At 39.3% G+C, this 13635-nt stretch overlaps 1 long non-coding RNA gene across 1 annotated transcript; it reads left to right on the plus strand.

Moving 5' to 3' along the window:
- Positions 1 to 4577: 4577 nt before the first annotated feature.
- LOC147327787 (uncharacterized) lies at positions 4578 to 5920 on the plus strand. The gene is made up of 4 exons (XR_015130039.1): positions 4578 to 5162; positions 5287 to 5360; positions 5481 to 5540; positions 5719 to 5920. It is a non-coding gene; the product is annotated as an uncharacterized LOC147327787 (long non-coding RNA).
- The last annotated feature ends 7715 nt before the right edge of the window (positions 5921 to 13635 follow it).

Consider the following 13635-nt stretch of genomic DNA (forward strand, 5'->3'; position numbering starts at 1 on the left):
AAAGACGTTTGTCAGATAAATTTGTGTCAGAAAGTTCATTGTTGTACACAGAAATAAAAGCTTGAATTGCAGGAATAATTTTCTGAATATATCACAAATAACAAAGATTTTAAAAAAGTTAACAATCAAACTTTTTTGTAAGGAAAATGCAAAACAAGCAACATAGTTAATATTAGTCAGTAAATTCTGAGTCAGGTTCTGTTCTAAGGTCTAAGGTCTAAGATAGCAAAATTGTTTGATAAGATGCACATTGTAACAGAAAGCCTTGGTGAATGGCAGCATGAGAACAAGAGAACTAATTCAGTGAGATGCCATCTATCCATTTTCACCATGGCTTATCCAACTAGGACCATTATGGGGTGTCGAGAAAGGTGGGATCGCAAGACAGTGAAGTGCTGTGGTTTACCTTTCATTACATCTGAGAAAGGACTTATCAACTAGCCTTTTAGGTACAAAATGACTAAAGAGTGCGATCACAGAGTTTATCTATGTGCTTTTGCAAAATGTAAATAGTCTATATTCTTGATCAAATATATAAAAATGTAAGTCTGATTAATGTGATTAATGAGAAATGCAGTTTGAGTAGTGAAATGTTTCTAACACCTGACTTTCTGGCCTTTTACTGTTTTTTTCTGTGTGTGTGTTTCTGGGCTGGGATTGTTTGAACCAGTGGGGAATCCAAACATGGCACACAGCCCAGATCTTGTCTGAGGCTATTAGTGTTCGGTCAAAATGACTTAGGAAACATTCAGAGAATGTCTGATTTTGACACGTATAATTGAATAAAATAAGCTAGAGGTAGAGGAAAAAAACAAAAACTAAGGCAAAGACAAACAGAGGCAAAGAATAAATGATAACCTAAAATGGGAACAGTTAGAACTAGACATGAACATGAACATAAATCTGAACAGGAGCATGCAAAAACAAAGACGTGAGGAAACCATAACAGGAGCATGAAAAACCTGAGACCTGAAGTGACATAAAATCTATAGCCATGAGACGAGATAAACAAATGACCCAACACTGAACAAAAGGAAACAGAGGACCTAAATACACAAAAAGGTAATGAGGAAAGTGGAACACCTGGGGAACACAGTTGACACAAATGAACATGACGGCACAGGGGAAGCAAAACTAAATACACTGAACATGGAAACATGAGACTGCTTAAAATAAACCAAGAAACATAATGAGATGAAGACTGTGACAACATGAGCTTGACAATAGGACATGAAAAAAAACACAGACATGAAACTCACGACAGACTGGGGAGATGGAAAGGAATGGAACATAAGGAGGATGAGGCATGGGCATAACTAAAAGTCAGGACAAAACAGACTTACATGGGAAACTGGAAATTACAACTATACAAGGAAGCATGGTGATAACATTAACTAGACTAAAGCCTCACTAAGACATACAGCTACAGCTAATGCTATTGTGATTAATAAACACAGAGGTTTGAAGAGAAAAAGTGAGGAAAAGTACTCTTTTAAATTAGTTAAAAAGGTATCATGTTATAAATGGATGTTCCTGTCAGATTGAGACAATTGAAGTAAAATGTTATAAAATGAATGAAACATCAAGGGAAATGAATTCATATATGACTGAACATTCATATGTGATGGAATTACTAATAAGTTGTATTAAAGTACAAAAGGCAGGGTAGACATCCTGAGGATAGAGGCAGTTAGAACTGGGTGAGTCCCCTCACCCATCGTCCTCATCCAAGCTCTGCACTACTGGGTAATACTCATATTATCAAAGACTGGACTTTTTCAACAAAGAGCCGATCCAGACTTCCTGTATTCATTGCTGGTTCCACAGATTGACAGATGTAGCCTTTCTGTGGGCTATGTGAGGTCTTTTTTCACCATACTGTTGATGAATCAGACACTAGAAGTATTTTCTACTTCTCTTAATAAGACTATCAAGCTATCAGGTAGCTGTGAAGACCTTACATTGGATTTAGGGTTCCTGGTGCCTGTTCTCTGTATGTCCTAGAAAATATGCACAATAAACTGGATGAACCAGGATCAGTTTATCCTGGTAATGCTGATTTATTTATTTTCTGAAGCCAGGAGGACGGATGAAAGGGGAGGGGGCAAAGTTTCCCCATAGAGGAGTATGAGTATTTTTACTAAGAAGACTCTCATTAAAGATGACGCCACAAAAACAACCAAAAGTTAAATTAGTTTTTTTTAAATAATGCATTTCTTTGACAGCACTGCACCAACAATTAAAATGTAACAGCCCAATATAACATTAATATGTTTTAGAAAAAATTAAAGTGAAGGACAATATACATTATTAGGTATTGCTTCCTAGTAATGAATTGGACCTACCTTTGTCTTCACAACTGCTTTAAATCTTTACGGTGCAGATTCCACACAGTGCTGGAAATATTCCTGAGAGTATTTAGTCCACACTGCCATGATAGCATCACAAAATTACCGCACATTTGGTTGCACATCAGTGATGTGAATCTTCCATTCCACCACATCTCGAAGTTGCTCTATAGGATAGAGATGACCCTTTTTTATGACTAGAGATGTTGTTAAACATTTCTAACCAGGAAGTCACATATACAGAGACACACACACATACACACGCACACACATACACATTCACTCACATGCTCGCAACTTTTACAACACACCATATGGGTTTTACAATGGGGTGTTTCTGTAGCTGTTGTCACTGAATAAAAGGCTGCTAGGGGACGCTGGGCTGAGCTCAGGTGCGGAGCTTGAAGTTCTGGATCCTGACCGGACCGGCTTCTCTTGGAAGTTAAAATGGACTAAGCTCTGAGTGTCTTGCTTCATTCATGGGGATAAGTCTCTGAGTCAGCGAGGCCTGCGAGTGCAGACCGAACAGGGGGACACTCCCACAGGGCTTAAATCTGGGGCTCTCCACCATTTGACCCTAAAACTAAAGAAGCTTCTTGGATTAGAGGTAAAACGTCTTCAAGCAACTTAAAGAAGTCCAGACACTTTTCGTTCCAAGCTCCTTGGACTACGATGTCCTGGATGACTGAGAACCTTCACTGACTCAAAAATCGACATCGATGTGCCTTATGTATGAATTCTGGTTGTGCTTACTGACCTTGCTACAAAGTCGCACAACTTGGTGGATTGTTGGAGCATTACGGCTACCGTAGTCAGGAGCCTCGCAGAGTAATCTGGGTCCAAAACTCTGCCTTCTTCAGGTCCCAAAGTCAAACGAGCACTGCAGCTCCACTGAGAGTTAAAAACTGTCTAAATTATTTCATCTTTAATATCATGATCAGCATTGTTGCTTAACCAGGTGTAACAATTAAGTTTAACATCCAGGTGTCCACGAAAACAGAATTTATTAAATTAACGGAGCTAGAAGTTAGCAGAAAGTTAGCTTGCTAGTTTCCACCCAAACATAATATAGCATGTTCTGACTGAGAGATTTCTGAAAAAATTCAAACGTACTGCTCTGCTATCACTTCCAACATAAATGAAGAGAGAAAACTAAACAGCAGTGATGTTTGTGGGGTTACTAAGTTGGACTAGCTGGTACTGGTTTTATTTTGTTGTATTTAGCTGCAACACCTTAAAGGCCAGTTCATGAAAGTCTTGTTGGACATAAACCAGTCCATGGTGCAAAAAAGGTTGTGGACCGCTGCTGTAAATGGACCAAACTTCAGTCAGGAGAACAACTGAGATAATCCATCCACAATACGGGGTTAGTCATTAATATACTACAACAACATGGGAATAGAGCAGCTGTGAGAGAATTCAACAGTAATGAATCAATGGTACAGAAATGGAGAAAGCAAGAAGAATGAGTTGAGTAAAGTTTGACTTATCTGACTGTTTTGTTTCGCTTAATGCGCCTTATAATCCGGTACGCCTTATGTATAAAACAGACCCATTCATTGACAGCACGCCTTATAAGCCGGTGTGCCTTATGGTCTGAAAAATACGGTAAGTGAAATCAACTAATATAATGAATACAATTTAACATACTGTTGCAATCTTCAGCATATCCAATGCAACATTAATTATCTAATATATTCTTTAATATTGAGCACAAGCAAAAGCTTAATAAAGACATGAGAACAAGTAAAGTAAAATACAAAAATATTTTTTAAGCCAATCTGGTGATATCATGTGTTGATACTTGTATCAGACAAATTAAGAAACACATATTTCCTAATGATTCCAACAGCCCCTCTTGCAGTAAAACAATAATTGCTATTTTGGACTTAATGCCTTACCATTGTCTTCTCTGTGGTTTTAGTTATGACTACAGTTTGACAAGGTGTTTGCTAATACCTAAGTAGGTTTACTGTTTAAACTTGATTGACTAGCTTGATTCATAACGGCAATTAATTTCCTGAAATCCTGTAATCTTTCCATTATGTTCATATTTCAGTCTAAGAAAATGCATTATTCTGATGCAGGTGAATATAAAATAAGTGCAACATATTCACATGATAATTTTAATGATGATATTTAAAAAACAACAACAAGAATAACTTAGTAAAAAGTACCAGTCATAATGAATGACCTTTAATATATTACACCTTTTCACATTTTCACATCATGTTCTCAACAAATAAAGACAAAAAGTATTGTCTCTTAAGCAATAACTATCATATTTCAGTTTAATTTCATAATTTCCTTAGGGATTAAAGTTTTCTGATTGTTTACTATCGCAATTGTTTTTTTTTTCATTTACATACTGAACAAGAAGAGAAGATTTTAATTCACAGCATACCTTTTTAAACATGCTTGAGTCCATACTGTACCGCTCTAATTTCAAACAACCTCTGAATACAGTTTGGCAGTAGATTACTCTGTGCTTTTCTTCATTTTCAGTGCAATATTTGAGCACAAACTTGAACAATTTCAGGGTGTGTTGTGACTGACTGACAGTTTGGTTCCTAATAATCTGATCCAGTTATAATTCATATGGCATAGTGTTTTGTTTTTTTTTCTTTTTGTTTACCCTGTCTGGGTGCTGACAAGATTATTATGTGGTTTCTGGCTCTAATCATTAGTTACACCTTGGGACATTTCTTAACAAAGGTGCTCTGGTAGCTGTATATAAGAAGAGCTCAACTTTCCGAATATCACTACAACAACTTCCTTCACTCTGAGACTGACTGCTGCAGCAGTGGACTAGACGTAATTACATGAGTCTTTGTTGTCAAATTTTTCTTTGCCAGGATAGGATTAACTGTGGAATTGTAATTGTTTAATTAACTTATTTGATTTGATTAAATCTTTATTACCATTTTTATTTCAACAGGTACGATCACTGAAACCATGCTGAAGGTAGCATTTGTGCTTGGATGCCTCCTGAGCCTCACTTTGACTCAACCTGTAAGTCTGACATTATCACATATTTTTACGTATTTATTTGCACTTATGCATTCAGATACCATTAATAATACTGTAATACAATAAAATGAAGGCAGTATTGAACTTGATCATTGTCTACAGATGGGTATGGCGCGCAAAAGACTTGTGCGCTCAAGCTCTGAATCTTACTCTGGGTCAGGGGTGAGTGCTTTTCTTATTTTTTTTACAAAATGGCAAATGATTTTTGATGCACAAGTCAGAGTACTGTGATTTGAATTACATTGTGGATTATTGCCTCCTAAATATCTAAGTTTTTAGTTTTACAGATGTAACGTTTCTCTGCATTTGATAATAAATATTTTTATTTGTGGTTTTTCAGGAAGCCAATCAACTGCCACAGTTAAACAATCAACAGCTGCAGCTACTCATACAATTACTACTTGTCAGCCTAGCAACAACCACTACAACAGCTGCACCCACCCCTCGTCCGGCTGTAACTGGTTAAAAACTATTGAATGAAAGTTAGCATGCAGTGCAACTGTCAATTTGTGATATTTTAATGAGAAAACATAGCAGTGTCTACCAAATAAAATTTATGAATAGAAAATGTGTGTTTTTCTGTTTGTAAGAAATGTAAGTCCCTCAGCTAACCATTATATTCCCCTTTCAATAAAGAGTTTACATCACATGTGATGTGAGCAGCTATTTAGGTGTTTACTAATGAACACTGTTGATCTAAAATAGAGTTTAAATTATGGTACATCAACGATATTACATAATAAACTTTCTTAAGTTTTCTAAAATTGGGTAGACTGTGCTTCCCTAATATTTAGAAGCTGCTGCCGAGGTTGGTAGCATTAACTTGAAAGTTATATTCCTGGTGGGTTTTTTTCAGTAGGAACATTCATAGTCAAACAGTTTAGCAACGGCGGGTCAAGGGGCAAGTTAGGACATAAAAGTGATAGCCTGTCAGTATGCCTCGTTATTTAAGACCGTTTATATACTGGAAAGAGTTTAAGATTAAGATTTCAGATTCAGATAACATTTTAAATCACCTACATGTGGAGTGGTGGAAATTTACTCACTCCAAAAGTAGCTACCATCCACATCGAAAGGAGATGGCTAAGGCTACATCCACACTAATGCATTCTTTTTGTTGTTGTTTTTTTTTTTTTTTGCTTGTCCCGTTTGGCTCTTTTGCCATCAGAATTATTGTCTAAAGGCAAAGAAAGATGCCCAACGGATTTACTTTACCAAATGGACCATCCCAGCCTTGACGTAATGGTCTATTTCAGACCTTCCCAAAGTGTGGGGCCCGCCCCCTAGGGGGCAAAACGCTTGGACACTGCTAGCACGGGCGCCTACAGAAACGCAAACAGGAGATGAAGCATAGCTGAATATGTTTCCAAACCAACTTCATTCTAAACCAAAGACTAGAAAATATGGTGAAGCATATCTTCCCTTTGGCTTCACCTGCACAAGTGCCGAAGTAGGTCTCCCTGCAGAATTGCTTTTCCCTTCGTCGGGAGCACGCACTGGGCTGTTTAAATCACGGACAAACAGGATCCCACATTCGTGATTTTTAGTTCACAAACACTTCTTGTAATGACTAACTACTCCTGACATTTTGGAGATATACATACTATAGGGGAGACCGGGGATAGTTGTAACGTGGGTCAGTTGTAACACTTTCAATTTCTCCAATCAGGGCTAAGTTTCAAATGATGTGACTCATCCTGTGCATGCCCAATTCAGTTCTGCTATCACATGTGAAAAATCAGCACATTTCGTCAAACACAGACAATTTAACACGAAAAAAGTAATTTGTATGCCAAAAAGTAAGTTTTTCTACTTTATTTCAATTTCTAATAGCATTATCTGCTTTGCAGTTAAACTCATCAAACTTAAATTATGTTATTTGTATGTCTATGGGGATATATTCTGTGTAGGTCTTTAGTGCTAATGTTTTAGCCGTTGGCTGTAATGTTAGCTAGTTCATGGCTATAGGAGTCTGGGTCAGTTGTAACAGCAACAGTCTGGGTTAGTTGTAACAATAATGCAGATGTTACAACTTACCACACTATTACTTTAACCCATATTAAACAAGTTGGGGCAACGACATCAGCAGAGAGAGGTTCACTGGTCGCTTTTGTATATGCGGTTAATGCCGTTGGCAACACAATTCCTCCACTGTTTGTGTTCCCACACATACATTATGCAGACCTCTGTGTCAGAGATGGACCAGTAGGAAGTACTGGTAGTGGAAATAAGTCAGGATGGGTGCAAGAAACAGATTTCCTCATCTTTCTGAAGCACTTTGCAAACCACACCAAGGTAAACCATGATAAAAAGTAATGGAATTGCGATGCTGGTGAACAACTACATTTTTTCAGCTTCATTGTTATGTTCAAAATTGGTGCAAGAGTTGTAGGTTATAATGCCCACTGAGCCAATGAGGCCAAACTCCAGGAAGACCAACCAAAATTAATGAAATATTCAGTTGCAGAAAATTCCATAATTTGTCTTTTTTGGGGGGTTGGAATATGTTCAAAAGTTAGATTTCTGCATTCTGTCACACACACACAGAGCTACATAAATGGATGTAAGTGCATTCATGTGTTGAATAAACAAAGATTACATGTTAATATTTTGTTAGTACCCTTATTTCATTGTATTACATTTTACCCCAGGATATGTTACAACTAACCCAGACTATGGGGTTAATTGTAACATTTCACTCTTTGTGTTTGAGACCATACCATGCAATGGGTAATTGTGCTGCAGAGAAAATAGCTGCACTATTTAATAGCAGAGACATGTAAATACTTTGCATTACATTTTGAATCCACTACCTTAAAAGAGCTCCAATTTACAGACAGAAATGTCAAAAATGTTACAACTATCCCCGGTCTCCCTTACTATACTTTATACAATAAAGTTACAGTGGGATCCAAATAATATCAGGCTGATCCTGCCACGATTCGTTCCCTCGGTTCAAATCACGGACAAACAGCATCCCACAGCTGTTTATGTTTTTAAACCTATTTTGCACAGAGAGGCATTTTTTGAAAAATGTATTGATAGCAATGTTGAATATTATTATACAGGGAAAAAAAACAACTACACGTAAAATAATCACATCGTGACGCCTCTGCCTTTGTAAATGGAGGGACAGTAACTGCGTGTGCTCGTGCACGCGGGGGGGCGCGAACATTTTTCTTGTAAAACAAAGGGGGGCCCAGCAAAAAATGTTTGGGAACTACTGGTCTATTTGATTCACCTTTTATTGTTTATTTTATTTTCACTTGCTAAATATGGGACAGACTTGACTGGGGAAAAGAAAGGGGAGAAAGAAAGAGGGAAAGAAAAACAGCAGGGAAGAGGGACGGGGATAAAGGGCAAAAAACAAAAACCAACAAAATAAGCAGACAAAAAAATACATATAGCAATCACCTGGATCACCTGTTGAGAAAGAAAAAAGAAAAAAAGCGGAAGAAAAAAAAAGAGCAATATAATAAACAACATCACAATGATATATGGGAATATAACAGTAAATACTAAATATTAAACATTATTGTGCAGCACGTAAAATCGACAGCGCACAGTGTGCTTTGAGGTAGGAGCCAAAAAGGGTGTAGTTTGTGTGTGTGAGCAGTGGCGTGTCCAGCGGGGTGGCCTGGGGGGGCACAGGCCACCCCCCCAACCAGACTGGCCACCCCAGGTGCCACCCCAAAGGCAAAACAATAAAATTCAATCAAATATCAAATGTCCGATTATGTTTTCACGGTGAAGCTGAGATATCCGAGTGTAAGTGAATGCAGCATCGGCTTCTGCGCTATGTGCATCACGTTAGCAAAGGTAGGAGAGCCAAGCACGAAAGACGGCACTGCAGGAAACAATTTTTCGGTGAAAGAAAATGAGGACAGAATCAATGTCCCGGTAAGTAATATTAAGTTTGTTGAGTTTAGTAAACTTCGGTGAAATTAGAATACCAAGGAAAAAATAACACTTAAAGAATTATTGCAGCCGTCGAATATTTCAGACAGTAGGCTACTGAGGGCAGCTAACATAAGAGTTATGCGTTATAAGATATAATCTAAGTCGTAACATTGCTGTATGGAGCTGCAGATTTGGTTGCAGGTTAACATAGCTGGACTGGCCATCGGGCATACCGGGGATATGCCCGGTGACTTATTTTTATTTTTTTTTTGTAATGGCATGAACAATAAGAGGTGGTGGATTGGCCAGATGCAGGTCGATGTGTAAAAATAACTCAGTTGTTTGGTGGTGGCTATGGCGGAGCTTCCACAGAGGCCAGCAGGTGGATGAGGGAAGGGGAGGCAGGAGGAGAGACCCGAGGCAGCCGCCAGTCCGAGTGTCAGGTGAACTGAACTCCAGGTAAGAAGTCATGACCTGCAGTCTATCTGGGTCAGATATAAACCAAGTTTAGGTGGAGTTTATTTTCGTTGTGCTGACTTTTTACCGTCAGTTACAATAACTCGTACTGCGTTCTAGCCAGCTTGACGGAGTTTATATACAGCTGGGTGGGTGCTATGATGTTACTGATAGTGAACTTTATTTTATTCATAAGGTTAGTAGAGTTGCCAACGGCTCCTTAAAAAAATGGAATGGTCCCTCATTCAGAGAAAATATTACACGTTTCGTATTGAGCTGAGAAGAGACGCAGTTTGTCCCGGACTTTCGCTATAATGAAAAAAAGACACAAAGGAGTTATTCTGTCGTTATGCTGCACAGCTGCCTCTTCTTCTCTCATTCTCTCCCCCTGCCTCCCCTGTTGCTACTTCAATCATTAAACTGATCAATGATCAGCTGATCGGCTTTTCTCTCTTGTTTATTTATCGCCCACTTTGCGCCAGAAAGAGGAAACCAGCGGATGTTGCTCTAAACAACAGCAGCACGTTTAAGCTTGATCAGCTGTTGTTAGAATTTATTTAATATTAATTTCTAGTATCAGCTGATGTTTGCTGGAGCCACAGCTGTAAAGCTGCTGGTCATGATATCGGTTTGGTTATGTGATGAGAGGGAAACATGAAGATGAAACCAGGAGATGTCCTTACTGAATCATCAGAGCTGAACAGGTGATGGAGAAACAGGTTTACCTTTTAGGTGACATGAATGAGTTGAAGGGAAGTTATGAACTGTTTCTGAGAGACAAATAACACCAGGATCCTTTTTTATGTAGCTGACAGCTGGTAACTCTAAATCTTACAACCAAAGTTTTTATCTGACGTAAAATGTATAGAAATCATACATATACCAACAAGACTGTACATCACTGTCACAACAGCATTTGTTTTCATTCAAAGGCTTTATGGCTTTAATACCTGGTGGGCCGGTCTGTAGTCAAAATGCCCGATTTTCTGTCCCGGTCCAGCCCTGCAGGTTAATACTGGCAGTGTCACCATGCCAGCTGACTGTATTTCATCATCAGCCAGTGTTGTTCTTTATCAATATTACCAAAGTTGACCATAAGCCAGCATAGAAAGTATTTACTTGCTTTCAGGTTTTATTCAAATGTTAGTCTTTTCATTTGTTTCTCCACTTTTTTCCTGTTTCAAAATCAAACACCAGTTTGTGAGAAGATTATCTTCTTTTTTTAACAGGCAGATAAAGTTTTACATTGGAATTGGCTAATTTGTCAATTGTTTGTTACAAATGTCGATATTTTAATATTAAAAATGTTTTTGCCCAAAACATATGTGCACTATATGTCAGTAAAAATACTATGCAAATATTGCTGTCCTTGAATGCTGAGTAAACACTGACAAAGCACTGATTGTATCTCTTGTACTTTATCAACGCAGTATCTAAAAACTTTGCACCGTAGTGGTTAAAATCTCATTCTAATAAGAGTTAAAAGCGCATTCAGTTATTAGGTTTACAGGATTATTGAATTATGGTTAACAGTTGGTAGAATTTATTTTTAAACATTATCTGCCAATTACATCTGCCACCTCTCTCCAAATCTGTGCCCCTACCTGGCCCCCCCAACAAAAATTTTCTAGACACGCCACTGTGTGTGAGCACCCATGTGTACACCTGTGAGCATGAGCGCACTTGTATTTAAAAGGTTCCTTCATGTAATGATCTGCTAGAGGGTGTGGGGAGCCACAGCCCCGTCCTCCAGGGCATGAAGCAGGTATGGAGGAGATCAAAACTCCAGACATCCAGAGGTCCCCAGAACACAAGAGACCAATGAAGACCAACAGAGGGGCAGCCGCGCCACTATCCCAGAAAGAGCTGAGGAGAGCCCCAGATGAGGGCTCACTCAGCAGAAACGGCTGTGCCAGAGTGGACCCCACATTCCAGACCCCAATTGGACGGCCAACTCCTCCTCCCAGACCCCCCGCTCCAACAGGCCGCAGAGAACAGGGGTGTGTGAAGACTCCAAACCTCCCTCCGCCCGCTCATATGTAGTGTTGATGCATGTGTGTTCTAAGGTGCATTTAAAACCCAGGAGGGCATGGAGCTACCTGCCAGAGAGCAGGTAAGCCCCTCCTGCTAGCCCTCAATGTCTACGTGTATTTAAAATTGAGAGGTGGGCAACGACGCCAGGGGTGAGGTGTACACCTTGATGGTCTTTTGGATTCCGTGTAGCGTGCCCACCCACAAGATCCTATATGTATGTGTTATGAGAGTGTGAGTAATGTGAATGTCTAAGTTGTGGGATAAAATTGAGGCACAGGCAGAAGGGGACAGAGGGGGGGATGCCATCTGACACACCTTTACCCCAAGGTAAAGGTGTGTCAGATGTTATTCTCATTATATATGCTCCCCCTAGGCTTAATCTTTGAAAAATATAACATTTCTTATCACCTCTATGCCGATGATGTACAAATTTATTTCAATTAGATGATGACGACATTGCTCCTTCGTTGCACTGCTTCCTCAAGTGCATGAGAGAAGTCAGAGAATGGCTTTCAGACAATTCCCTCATCCTGAATTAAAAGAAAACGGAGATTGTGGTGTTTGGCAACCATATCCCTAGGGGCCTATCAGCTGATACCTTTGGTTCCTTTGCCACTTCTTTCTCTGACTCAGTTAGTGACCTAGGTGTCCTGCTGGACAACTCTTTCAAATTTAACAAACAAGTGTCTTCAGTAATCAAATCTAGCTTTTACCAACTTATTGCTAAGGCTACGCACTATGTTCCTCATAAAGATCTTGTAAAGCTCATTCATGCTTTTGTGACTTCTAGATTTGATTACTGTAATTCCCTCTACTTTGGTCTTCACTCCGCTCTCCTTCACAGACTTCAGCTTGTCCAGAATGCTGCGGCTCGCCTCCTGACTGGCACTAGAAAGCATGCCTCTATCACCCCAGTTCTTATTGAGTTGCATTGGTTACCCATAAAATATCGGATTGAATTTAAAATATTGTTGCTCACCTTTAAAATTATAAATAATTTAGCCCCTCGTTATCTTGTCGATCTTCTTAGTCTATATGTCGCTGGGCGAGCCCTCAGGTCTTCAGCCCAATTATTCCTGGCTCAGCCTAGATCTAGACTTAAATGTAGGGGTGACCATGCTTTTGCCCTGGTTGCACTGAATCTGTGGAACAACCTTCCTATCGCTATCCATGCGTCAGACTCCGTTTTATCTTTTAAATCCCATTTAAAAACTCATTTATTCAACATAGCTTTTCCATCTAGTTAGTGTCCCTATTTTATATTTGGTTCAATTTCTTATTTATGTACTTTTATGTTCTGTAATTTCTTGTTTATGTACTTTATCTTTCAGCTATATCTGTTCTTAGTGACTTTGTTCTTATATTCCCTTTTATTGCTGTATAATTAGTGCCCTTAACCAGATGACATATGTGGTACTTTGTTAATAGTCTTTTATTTATTGTCTTAATTTTCCTGTTTTTATTGTAAAGCACTTTGGTGTACCGCTGGTCTTTTAAACGTGCTATACAAATAAAGTTGTATTGTATTGTATTGTATAGGCCCTGCATGCGTGGGTGATTGTGGTGCAGCGGGAAGAGGGAGGCAGCTGGAGATGGGGAGGGAAGGAAGGGAGTGGCAAGTGACCCCTCCCTGGGGCAAGCTCCCCCGCTGACCCAAGTGGCCGCCCCTAAACTCCGCAACCCGCCAGGGAAAGGGGGCCCAGGCCCATCCGGACCAGGGCTCAGTCCAGCAGCGCCGCCTGGCCCCACACACTAATACGTTTTCATTTAAAAACGCATTGTTTTCTCTCCATTTTGGCCTCCCGTCCACACTGAAACGGGATTTTCCCTGAAGGAAAATGCAGCGTTTTCAAAACGCTCTCGAAAA

The sequence above is a fragment of the Aulonocara sp. 'chitande type north' Nkhata Bay genome, linkage group LG6, assembly GCF_057382095.1.
Source record: "Aulonocara sp. 'chitande type north' Nkhata Bay isolate Kocher_YH1m ecotype deep benthic linkage group LG6, A_spYH_male_GT1.1, whole genome shotgun sequence".
Lineage (NCBI taxonomy): Eukaryota > Metazoa > Chordata > Actinopteri > Cichliformes > Cichlidae > Aulonocara > Aulonocara sp. 'chitande type north' Nkhata Bay.